This window comes from Argiope bruennichi, unplaced genomic scaffold (genome assembly GCF_947563725.1).
Source record: "Argiope bruennichi unplaced genomic scaffold, qqArgBrue1.1 scaffold_32, whole genome shotgun sequence".
In the NCBI taxonomy this organism is placed as follows: Eukaryota; Metazoa; Arthropoda; class Arachnida; order Araneae; family Araneidae; genus Argiope; species Argiope bruennichi.
In genome coordinates, this window is record NW_026605931.1 from 55,001 (window position 1) to 68,185 (window position 13,185).

The 13,185-nt window shown below is 31.1% G+C and overlaps 1 non-coding gene across 1 annotated transcript in view; it reads right to left on the reverse strand.

Moving 5' to 3' along the window:
* The window catches only part of LOC129961511 (small subunit ribosomal RNA), a 1,814-nt gene extending 563 nt beyond the window's left edge, over positions 1-1,251 (reverse strand). Inside the window, exon 1 of the ribosomal RNA XR_008783782.1 lies at positions 1-1,251. This exon is cut by the window's left edge and continues 563 nt beyond it. This is a non-coding gene — a ribosomal RNA (small subunit ribosomal RNA).
* Between the last annotated feature and the right edge of the window lie 11,934 nt (positions 1,252-13,185).

The following is a 13,185-nucleotide window of genomic DNA, read 5'->3' on the forward strand; positions in this document are numbered from 1 at the left end:
TAATCTGTCAATCCTTCCTGTGTCCGGGCCGGGTAAGTTTTCCCGTGTTGAGTCAAATTAAGCCGCAGGCTCCATTTCTGGTGGTGCCCTTCCGTCAATTCCTTTAAGTTTCAGCTTTGCAACCATACTTCCCCCGGAACCCAAAAGCTTTGGTTTCCCGGAAGCTGCCCGGCGTGTCATTTGAGGAACACAGCCGGATCGCTGGCTGGCATCGTTTATGGTTAGAACTAGGGCGGTATCTGATCGCCTTCGAACCTCTAACTTTCGTTCTTGATTAATGGAAACATTCTTGGCAAATGCTTTCGCAGTAGTTCGTCTTGCGACGGTCCAAGAATTTCACCTCTAGCGTCGCAATACGAATGCCCCCGTCTGTCCCTCTTAATCATTACCTCGTGTTCCGAAAACCAACAAAATAGAACCGAGGTCCTATTCCATTATTCCATGCACAATTATTCAGGCGTCGCGCCTGCTTTGAGCACTCTAATTTTTTCAAAGTAAACGTGAGGGTCTCCGCCCACAACCGGTGAAGATCATAGACAGAAGCCCCCTGAACGCTCGGCAGCGAACAGTAACCACCGGTAGGCGGACCGTCCGGCCGGAGCTGAGATCCAACTACGAGCTTTTTAACCGCAACAACTTTAATATACGCTATTGGAGCTGGAATTACCGCGACTGCTGGCACCAGACTTGCTCTCCAATGGATCCTCGTTAAAGGATTTAGAGTGTACTCATTCCAATTACGGGGTCTCAAAAGAGTCCCGTATTGTTATTTTTCGTCACTACCTCCCCGTGCTGGGAGTGGGTAATTTGCGCGCCTGCTGCCTTCCTTGGATGTGGTAGCCGTTTCTCAGGCTCCCTCTCCGGAATCGAACCCTGATTCCCCGTCACCCGTTACGACCATGGTAGGCGCGTAACCTACCATCTACAGTTGATAAGGCAGACACTTGAAAGATACGTCGCCGGGACGAGCCCGTGCGATCAGCCCAAAGTTATACAGAGTCACCACAAGAGACGGACACGAGGCCCGATTGGTTTTGGTCTAATAAAAGCGCTCGTTCCCGAAGGTCGGAGCTCTGCTGCATGTATTAGCTCTAGAATTGCCACAGTTATCCAAGTAGTAAGGTACGATCCAAGGAACCATAACTGATTTAATGAGCCATTCGCGGTTTCGCCTTAATACGGCATGTACTTAGACATGCATGGCTTAATCTTTGAGACAAGCATATGACTACTGGCAGGATCAACCAGGTAACTTCCATCGTTCATACGAACGTTCGGAAAATGCACTCCGAATCCTTACATTTCACGAGTCGCGACATTTTCAGTCGCGGGGGACGCCTCGACTACGGAGGATCCCTCAGTCAATCTCGCTTTTTGTGTAGGTATTCCCCGTGCAATCTACAGAGGTTCTATAGTCTCACGACTTCCCCGACGGCTTCAACGCCGCGGGGCGAGTGCGGAGGCATCGAGAAGATATGTGCGCTGGACACAGATGCAGAAAACCAATCAATTCCTTTAAGTACGGTTCTGCTCGTCGCGTCAACGGCACGGGGGCCGAGCCGCTCGCAGAGAGGCTGAGATAGTTTGGAAGCGGCCAGAAAGACGGAGAATACCTCCCCGCCGATCGCAGCCTTCGTAGCAGAAGAATAACACCCTCTATCCCGGAGGCAGCGTCCGACCGACCCATAAAGAACCGAGAACCGATCCGATCGGGCACGACAGACCCACCGTCAACGTTAGAGGACCGCTTTCCCGGAGGTAGCCAACCGGTACTAACAACCCAATCCCGTTGCCGAGACCCAAGACAGGTACGCGAGATTACGACGCGTTTTTAAAACGCATTCTGTCTCGCGATCGACCACTGTTTCCAGCAGTCACCTGCTACTCATATAGGGCTACGGACGATCCCTTATGTTCCGCTCGTGATCGCGAGTGGCGCGCGCTTCGCCCAGCCACCAGGCGACCGGAAGAAGCCGCCGCGGGCGAAAATAATAAAAATTGTGCACTGGCAACCCGTTTCGCCAAACTAGTGCGACGTAGTATTTAGCGCTCTTCTCGGTGATTGGACTTTGAAGAAAATCGCGACTTCTCCCCTATTTGCATTTAGAAGGAAATCTCGGGTAGCGACTTCTCACTTTCTCGTGCTCCGGTATCGGACTTTGCAGAAAATCTCACATCGTCGGACTTTGACGGAAAACTCGCGAAGCGACTATCACCTTATCGCGCGTTCTGATTTGGACTTTGCTGAAAAACGCGACTTCTCACATCGTCGGACTTAGTAGAAAATTTCACCTTATCGCGTGCTCCTATTAGGACTTTGCCGAAAATCGCGCATCTCTGTTTTTCCTTAAAATGTTTACATTTTGACTTTTCTTTAATTACTTTTTGTGAATTTTTATTAAAATGTTGATATTTATGAAATTGTTTCTGAATTTAAAATGTCAAGTAACATGTTAATTCACTCAAATACAAATTTATAGAGCTTTAAATACGCTGAAATTAAGTTAAATACCTGTATTTGCAGAATGTATTCTTATTTAGAACTCAATTTGGTGTAAATATTATAAAAATAATGAAATAAAACCTTCAAATGTTGTTAAATACTTGATTCAAACCTAAAAGTAGGTCAAGCACTTAAATTCTAGTAAATTAAGATAAATGTCTGGTAAAGTTCATATTTATATGCATTCGAAGAAAGAATTCAAGTGTTCTTTGAAGTAATTCTTATTTACAACTAAATTTGGTGTAAAGAATGTCAAATTAGTGAAGTAAAAGCTGTAAATGTTCTTGTATACTTCATATGAACTTCAAAGTAGGTCAAATTGTGTTAATGAATGCACAAGTTGTTTAGTTTCCTTAATACAATGTGTAATGTATCTTCTAAATTCTTTAAGCAGTGTAAAAAATGAAATGTCTTTCAAATTCTAACAATTTCTACTGTAAATACTGAGTTAAGTACAAATACTGTCTGTTAATATGTTAAATTGAATATATAATTGAGTGCAAGCTTTAATATAAATGTATTCCTTCATGTAACATTCAATATCAATCATTTGTGAATGAATGTTTTCATTCAGTTAATTACTGCGCTGAATCTTTCACTAATGCAAAAAATTTCATGATATTGTAAACTTACATTCATGTAAAAATTGTGTTAAATGTAAAGATATTCTTATACTCTGATAAATACAAATATATGGCTTGTATATTCAACTTACTAATGCATAAGAGTATGATTTCTTACTGCATTTTTTGTGTATAGTGATAAACATTCATCTTCCTTCATGTTTCATCTAGTATCAATTATATTGTTCATTTATTTGACATTTAGCTTCATGGTTAGTCACTTGTGAAATGTTTACTCATACTGCAAGTTGTTTTCATAATTCGTGTTGTGTGAAATGAAAAGAAATCATTATATTATGTAAAATTAAAACATACAATTTAGATATTCAAAACATTAGTGCTTATTACTTGTGGAAAGAAGTGATATGAAGAGGTAACAGTTGTATAAAGAAAGCTCAAGTCTTAAATGAATGTGTAATGTTACTTTGCAAAGATATGGTTTGTAAATTCAACAAATTTCTGCATAAAAATGTTATTACCACCTATATTTTGTGTGCAGATTCTTTATGTACTATTTACAATCAAAGAATGCATACATTTCTTCAAATATTTCATCAAGAATCTATATGATTATACTCAGTATGTCTGTAAGCTTCATCTTTAATCAGTGTGAAATGTTTCATCATATAACAGGTTGTTCTAATTATTAAATGTTGTTTATAATGTAAGGAAATCTTCATCTTCAGGTAAATACAATTTATAGATGCATATTACTTGTTCAAACAAGTTGGCTGTAATGTAATGAATGTATATTGTTTACTTTCACTGTAAATGTAACCATTTTCTAATATTAATGTTGTTTTCATGTACAGCATTCTCTTGTTAATGTTTAATTTTATGTTATATTCTGTTTAATACAGGCATAAAGCTTGTACATCCAATACATAAATGATTTAGAGTCCTTTGTACAACTATAATTTATGCGTGGGTTCCTATTTCTTCAAACAACATTTACATTCAAAGAATGTTTCATCTTAACTAAGCTTCATCTTCAAACTGTGCAAAATGTTAACATTGTTTACTTGTAATACAGTGTGAAATGCAATACCTTTCTCCTATTTCCTGTTGTTTATGTTTAATCTTGTTTAAAATGTGACTGACATACTTATTTCATGTTAAATACAAACATATAGTTTGTGGATTCTACTCATAGGTGTTTATTACTTGTTCAAACAGATTATGTAAATAGATAATACTTATATGAAGAATGCTTACTATAAAGTACATGTGTCATTTTACCTTACACTGAAATTTTAACCTCTATCTAATATTAATGTAAAATTTATATGTATTTATTCATATAAACATTATGTGAAGTGTAATGTCATACTTATATTGTGTTAAATAGAGGCATACATTATTAAGATTGTTATTTCCAATTCTAATTAAAGTATATCTCCTTTATACAATATTTACAATGAATGAATACATAGATTTCTTCAAATGTTTCATCCAGTATCTATATTAATATGTTCAGCTTCTTATTTACTTAATGAGAAATGTTTCTACATGTTACAAGTTGTTTTTAAAGTTCAATGTCATGTAAAATGCACTGTAATATAGTTTGAAGCTGCAATATGCAAGTGATTATTACATGTTGAAACAAGTTATATGAATATGTTTGTATAAAAGCCCAACCTGTGTGTAATTTTACATTACTGAACAATTGTACACTCTAGATGTTGTAATGCATTCTTTTGTTCATGTGAAATGTTTCATTCATTATACATGTAAACACTGTATCAAATGGAACATTACAAATTACTTACATTGTGTTAAATACAGGCACAAAGTTTGAACATTCAATGAAGTTATTCAGTGAATTCAAAGAAGTTATTAAGAGTGTTTTTTACAACTGCAATATGTCTGCAAGGTTCTTCTTTCTTCATACAGTGTTTACAATAAGAATACATTAATTGCTTCTCATGTTTCATCAAATGTTTAAGTTAGCATGTTCTTTAATCTATATGAAATTTACCCATTTTTACATTTAGTGTTATGTGAAATGCAATAAAATACTTATAAACTGTTAACTATAAACATACAAGTGCATATAACTTATATATGAAGTTGCATATAAAATGATTATTCTGTAAAACATTGTAATTGTCATCTTCTTTTTTTTAAATGTAAACATTGTTAGAATAATGTGCTAAGTACAAACACTAAGCTATTATTTTCAACATTTCAGTTAATTCTGTTTGTCGAAACAAACATCCACATTAAACTATGTCAGTTACTTGTAAGTTTTATTAATGTAAAGAATACTCAAAAAGTGTCAAATGTACTTGTTATTTAGGAAAGACATCTTACATGTTTAAATATTAAAAAGGTTAATGTGTAAGACAGTTACATGCTGAGTGGTTTATATTTCCAATATCATTTCTGTCACATATCATTGATATCAAAAAGACATAAATTGTCTCTTATGTGTACACAAACATTGTAACAACCATCTGAATGCTAAACATGTAAGTGCATACCACATATAAAGCTGCATGTAAAATGATAATTCTTTAATTAATGCAAAACATTAACAAACATAGAAATTGTCATTTCTTTATGTTAATGATGTGTGAAATGTTTCTAATGTGCTAGGTTACGATTTTCAATAATTCAGTAAATACTGTTTGTCGAAACAAGCTTACGCATTAAACTATCAGTTACTTGTAAGGTTTATTCTTGTAAATAACAATTAAATAATGTCAAATGTACTTGTTATTGAGAAAAGAACACATACAAGTTTTTATATTATAAAAATAAATGTATAAATACAGTTATATAATTATATATTGAATGGTATATCTTTCCTTCACCATTTCAGGCACAAACCATTGAGATCAAACTAACTTATATTAACCCTGACATGTACACAAACATTATAATAACCATTTCAATGATACATTGTTTCAGATTTAAACATTTTCTGTGTTAATATTTGTCTGAAATTCAATGAATGCACAGTTGAGTACAATAAAGTCAATTCCATTTTCAAACATAATGCATGTGCACTATTAACATTATTATTAAAAAGCATTAAACATAACAAGATACATTAACTTCAAATTACTATTAAATTCACTATCTTTAAAAAGTCATAAATTAAATGTAATGCGTTTTTTTCATTGGTAGTTCTTAAATCTGGTGAAAATGATCTGTGTATATGTAACGATGAAGAATATTCTGTGTTGAAACATGACATGTTTGTATGAAAATAACTAAATTACCTTATCCATAATGTTAATAAAATTAGGAATGTAGTAAAACTCTTATTATCAATGAAAATTCATTTTCTGATGTACTATATCTACATTTTTTTAAAAATATAAGTAGTGCACACTGCAACTTGAATGTCACCGAGGAATCCTCGTAACAATTCTCTACTCACAAATGTGAAAATGATAACTTTTCTAACCATTAACATCATTATTATCCTCCTTCAAAGCATGTGTGTTTCAAATTAAAACACTTTTTATGAAAATATTTATGAAATTTTGTCTAAAATTCAATAACACTGCATTTCAGTACAACGAGACAGAAGAAATCCTATTCTAAAGCATAGTTCAAACATAAAAAAAGTTATGTAATCTAAAAAATTACTAATAAATTCAGATTTCTTATATAGAAAAGAAGTGTAATTAATATATATTTTAATTGCTATCAATTTAATTTGGTAAAAATGGTATGTGAATATGCAAGGATGAATAATGTTCTACGAAGAAACATTGCAAGTTTGTATTAGATATTCAAATTCATTTAAAATCCTTAATGTGAAAAAAAATATTGAATGCAGTGTACCCAAATATTCATAAAAGTCCTATTTTTAAAACTATTACAGTTCATACTTGGACTAAAAAAAAAAAAGGAGCAGACACTGTTAATTGAATGTTGTCGTGGAATCTTCGAAACACTCTTTTGTTTACAAGTGTGTCAAATACAGTATTCATAAACTTAAATCCACTTACCTCACTATGATCCTTCTTCAATGAAGCAAATATCAAAACACCTTGTTAATGAAGAGATTTTAATACTATTATTCACATATATCATTTGTTCTTCATTGTTGCCTTTAATATTGTTGATGTAACAATGTGTTGAAAAGTATTAAGAACAATATTCACTGTTGCTTACAGTTAGCTAAGAATAATAGAATCATAAATTGTTACTGGGCATCATTGTTGATGTAACAATGGATTTAATAGTGTTCATAACTATACTGTCCATTTAGTCTCTAAAGAATTCATAAATTGCATGTATTTAAATAGTAACAATTAACTATTCATGGAAATAATGAATTAACACCTAACACAGTAAACAATATGCTATTTAACATTGTGAAATCAGTCAAACTCCTATCCGAAAACTCAGTGTAGAAATGCTTCCTATGGATTTTCATCAAAACAAGTCTTTTCCACTAAAATTCTTTGAATGAAAATTGAAACAGCTTTCATATATGTTGTCTTCCAGCATCTCTTTGTATGAAGAAAATGATCAACACATCATTTCAGAAGAGTGACATCTATGTTCCAGTTTGTCTTCTCTTATCTTCAGTTGAAAGTAAAGGTTGATTTTTTGTTGTCATTTACACTGTACACAAACTTCATCTTCTTTCTGCTATAAAACTGCTTCATATAACTATACATTCTTCTTCCATGTTAGAGCATAACAAAGTAGATATCTTTTCAAAATTTCTTCATTTCATTCATAAAAAATAGGATATGAAGTTCAGTTGACATGCCTTCACTCATTGATAACTGCCATCAGAAGGGGGGGGGGGGAATCCTAAATGCCCATTCAATATTCAGACTTCATCTTTACAAAATAAAGTTGTTGATGAGATAATAACACTCTTTCACCTTCAACTACACTTGCTAGGATGATGTAATCACATTATAAACAATTAAATTGAATATCCCAAGTAATCCAAATATGGAAAATCTATATAAACAAAGACTACCAGAAATGAAATAATAATCAACAAAAACATTTAACTTCTTCTCATACGTAGAAATTATCAACTTCAATGTCACATAATCTTCAATAAGTTAATCACCAGCATGCAATTCAAAATAATCACAACACAACAACAGCTATTCAAGATTTGCCTCCACCAAAAACCATTAAGTGCAGTGAACCAAATAATCTGCTTTGCCAAAATGAAACCTCTTACAAAATCAAACACATTAAATTGAACAGTGCAAATTATTTCCAAAAAATTCCCAAGCATTAAAAATTTAAAAACCATGTAAAAACTTAAGTGACGAGCAATACCGGCAGAGTACAAAAACCACACACAACACCAAACAAACACCATTTCTGCTAATATTTCTTTATAAAATTGAATCAAATATCTGAAACTGTGTAAATTTCAAACAGTATTCTTAACAGAATGCATAAATATAGTATGAAAGTAATACAGTATGCCAACAATCAACCCGCATGTGCATACATGACTAAAATTTATAACTCAACTAAACTAACCAATATACTATTTTTCAGTGAAATCTCTCACAGGATAGCAATTATGAAATTGAATTCTGCAAACTATTGGGAACTTATTTACCATTTAAAAAGTAGACATTCAGAAAAACTCACATTTTCTAAACACTTGGGTGTAAAAACCGACAACATGCATAACCAAAACAAGACCACAGAAACTTGGAAGATAAGTTCATTGATAATTTTTTAATTTCTAAAGGAAACTTCTGTTCACTGTCATATGTAAAATAATATGAATGTAAAAATGCATTAGGAATTTAAGAAATATGCATAACAACACATCAAGACATGGTACAGTGAATATGTGAAAACATAAACATTAAGATTTATATTAAATTTGCTAAAAACACTTCTACTTTTCAACAATTAACTTAATTAATATGAAATATATGTTATGTATCAAAGCTCAATGCATATAAACAATGTTATGTGTTAGTGTGTAAAAATGTAAACAAACAAACAAAACAGTACTGATGAAGCAACATTTATTTACATAGGAAAAACAATAATGAATATACTAATTCAAATTATATAGAAATAAATTTAGTAAGCAAATATATCAGCTACACATGAAAGATGTGCAATAAAAAGAAAAAATGGAAAGAATATGTACTTGGACACTGCTCGACAGGATTCGAGCAATCCAATACTATTCAAATTAAAAACAGAAACAAATTTCTACTAAATAGACTTGAAATGAGGAAAAACACAATTAAATGAAGGGAGAAAAAACAACAACAATGAATTGATTTTTGTTTTCACTAATTTACAATAAATAGGCTTAAATTAAAAGTTGGCATTCTTAAAGAGGGGGGGGGGGGGGTGTGCACACTGTGAAACTGAATTCAGTCTTATTGTTAGATTTTAAATCTTCAACTTTAAAAAGAAATGTCAGTATAATTTCAATCAATAAATAAATCATTTTCCAATACTAATAACAACTCTTATAATATAAATAACCTGAATTACTTAAACACAGTACAGCGAAGAAGAGATATCGAGAGAACAGTATACATTGCTAGTAAAAAAATTATTAACTATACACTAATAATAACAATTAACTAAACAGTTTAATCATGAATATATGCATAACTTACAATACTATATATTTTTCTTTTTCTAACCTTGTAACTAACCAATACCTTTGTGCCTTTATCTGAAGAGAAAACACTCAATGATTTGTTCCTTTAAGATAACAAACAAGCCTTTTAATTTCACGATTAATCTGTACTATTTTACTTAATATTATTGATTATAATAAAATTCTTTGTATATATTTAGGTTACACTAAAATCAAATAAGTTAAATTATCATGAAACTATTAATAAATAAACTAATTCACTGCACATAATAAAAATATAGTTGCAAAATTAAATAATAAACAGTATAAACTTTAACAATTACTGAAACTGATTGTTATCACTTCAACACTGTAGTAAAATTATACTATAGCAAAGCATTTTATTATGAATTGAGCAGTCAATAATATTAAATAACTGAATAAAATTAACCATGCACCAAGTCATTTATAAAGGAAATTGATTTCTTATTCATTACATAAAAGGGTTGTGTATGTTATTAAGTAATACTAAAGCAAAAGTACTACACTATACTAGAATAAGAAGTGAAAAATCAATATAAATAAAACTAAATCTAAATTGTAATATTAATATACACCAAGTCAATAGTAAAGGAAAATGATTTCTTGTATCTATGAACAATTAGATTACAAAAGCAAAGTACTTCATCATACGTGAGAAACAAAAGTGGAATAGCAATTAATGAAAAAAAGCTAAGTATTAATAAAATGAAATGTATAAGTGAATTCATTACTAAATCAAATATGCATCCAGTTATTACAAGAAGAAATTTATTTCCAATTCATATTATGGAAGGGTTATATAATTAAATTTTTCTTGTATTAAGAAAATAAAGGATGCATAAATTTCAATATTGAATAAAAATGCCAATGTTTTTAAGATGTATCATCACTACGTTCAAAATTCATATTACAGAAGTTATAACATAGATAACAAACATACATATAAAAAAATAAACACTTACCTTGCAATTTTTATGTTCCTTCTTAAAGCAAAATTAATTTCACTGTCACAAATTTCAATTCTCATGAAGGATAAACCAGTGAAAGCATTCCATTCTTGTTAAAATTAATCAAAAAATGTGCTAAAAAAGAAGTCGCAACATATGGAAGTTGAAGGTCAATGAATGAACTTCAAACTTTTCTAGCACAGATAGAAATATTTCTCAGGATGACTTTCACACATATCATCCGGGAAATTCACTCAGCTTCGACTAGTTGCTAAAAATCATCATACACAAACACTTCGGAATTAGAATTCATCACAGATGAAAACAAAATTAAAATCTTCTTCAAACCTCTCTCGCACACAAAGACATTCTTTTCGGCAGTTTCTCTTTTAATCTTGAAACACACGCAATCCATAAAACTCATTCTTGAAGAGGAAATCCGCTCAGTAAATATGCAAAACATCCATCTACAAAAGAAAAAAAAAAATTAATTAGAAATTAAAAAAGATTTCTAGAAAAGCACAAACAATGGAAGAGCACACACGCCGACAACCAACGGACAAATGAAATTCAAATGAAGAGCCGTTGAAATCAGTTCGGTTAACAGTTAATCAGGATTAAACCGCCTAGCAAAGAAATAATTAAGATTGCGATCACATGTTCGGATCCCATCGAACCAATCAGTGGTGTAGGATGACTTACTCACCATGACCGCTACGGTGTCTATTCAGTTTCCAATAATAACAACTCATTTCATGAATGGCAACATTGTACATTTACTTCCCCTCCCGAAGAGAAAAATGACAACAAACTTTTTATCTATCGGAACTGATTGTTACATTTTTTTTTTTAATTTTAGAAAAGGAATTTTAAACAGAAGAATTTTAATTTCAGTTACTCATCGGAACTTTTTTTTTTTCTCTTTTCTTCATATGCATTTAAGATTTTCTTTTACCAAATACATTTTTATTTTATTTTCCTTATAACATTTATTATTATTAATTTTTTAAAAATGTCAAACAGAAGTCTATACATAAGAATTTTTTTTTTTTTTTTCAATATTTTCAGTCAAGTGCAATACACAACTCATGAATTAAATTTAAAGGAGGGAAACTTTAGAAATGATTATTTTCACCATAAAAATATTAAATTCAATATAATACTGTCAAGCATTTAATGGATTAAATACATTGGAAGGAAATGTATACTTTTAAAGGTGAGGAATGTAAATTGGGGGGGGGGGGGTAATAACCAGTTTTATAATAAAAAATAAGAATTATCACTTTCATAAACAATATAAGCTCCAAATGTAAACTTAAACTCATTTTGTTATTCATTAGACCTACTAATCCCAAAATTCCTTACTAGCTAAATAGATGCAATTAGATGTATTATAACTCATTTAAAGTAAAAGAAAAGATACAAACCTACAGTTCACATGAAGAAACAATTATGCACTTAATTTTTCATAAAATTTCATATTGATAAATGTTAAAATTTTCTGCAAAACAGAAACAAACAAATTAGCATCATCAAAACAGTACATTTTGATATCATGTCACATACATAAACAAATCTTTCACACTGTGATTTTACATTCAAAAAGCAAGTAATGAAGGTTTTCACACTTCAATATCCAAATAAATTTCAAAAACACAAAGGAAATATGCAGTTGGGTGATGAAGCTTGCATAAATGTACAAAGCAAAATTTAAAAATATGAATTTTATGTGCAAAACAAAAGTAAGGTGGGAGTGGTCATGCAATTCATATATAGACAAAGCAGGATTAACAAAACACTATATAAACTTAAAATCATCTTATAAGAACATTACACTGAACAATATTTTGTTTCAAGGATATTAACATTTTTATGTCTTTTCTGCAACTTACCTGGTTGCTACTTTCAAAGCAGAACTACCAATTCATTTGTAGAACCAGAAAATAAAAAAAAATTTTGAAAGAAAGCAGAAGCGTTTCATTTTACTAACAGTTTTTGTTTTTATAGCAACCAGAGAATATGGGGGGGGGGGGGAATGAACTACAAATGCTATGAACCATGCAAAGCTTAAAATTCTTCAAAGCGTGTCCAAATAATAATAAGATATATCATACTCATTATTTTTTTTTATTTAAAGAAAGTGACATTATCAAGACATTAGTAAAGTAAGCAGTGGTAATCTTAGTTTAATGCAATTGAAGGAAAAAAAAAAAAAAAAACTTTTATAACAAATAATAATTTAAGTAAGCAGTGGTAATCTTAGTTTAATGCAATTGAAGGGGAAAAAAAAAAAAAAAAAAAAACTTTTATAACAAATAATAATTTAAGATATTTATTATTCAATACAAAATAAAATATTTGTTTTCGAAAAAGATTTCAAAGAAATCATAACCAAATCAATTGTAAACATTGTTTTTTATGTGCTTCACTGAATTTAAAATGTTTCAGTGAATTTTTGTATTACATGAACTTGTTAATCACTGTTTCAGAGAATGTCAACAAACCACCAGT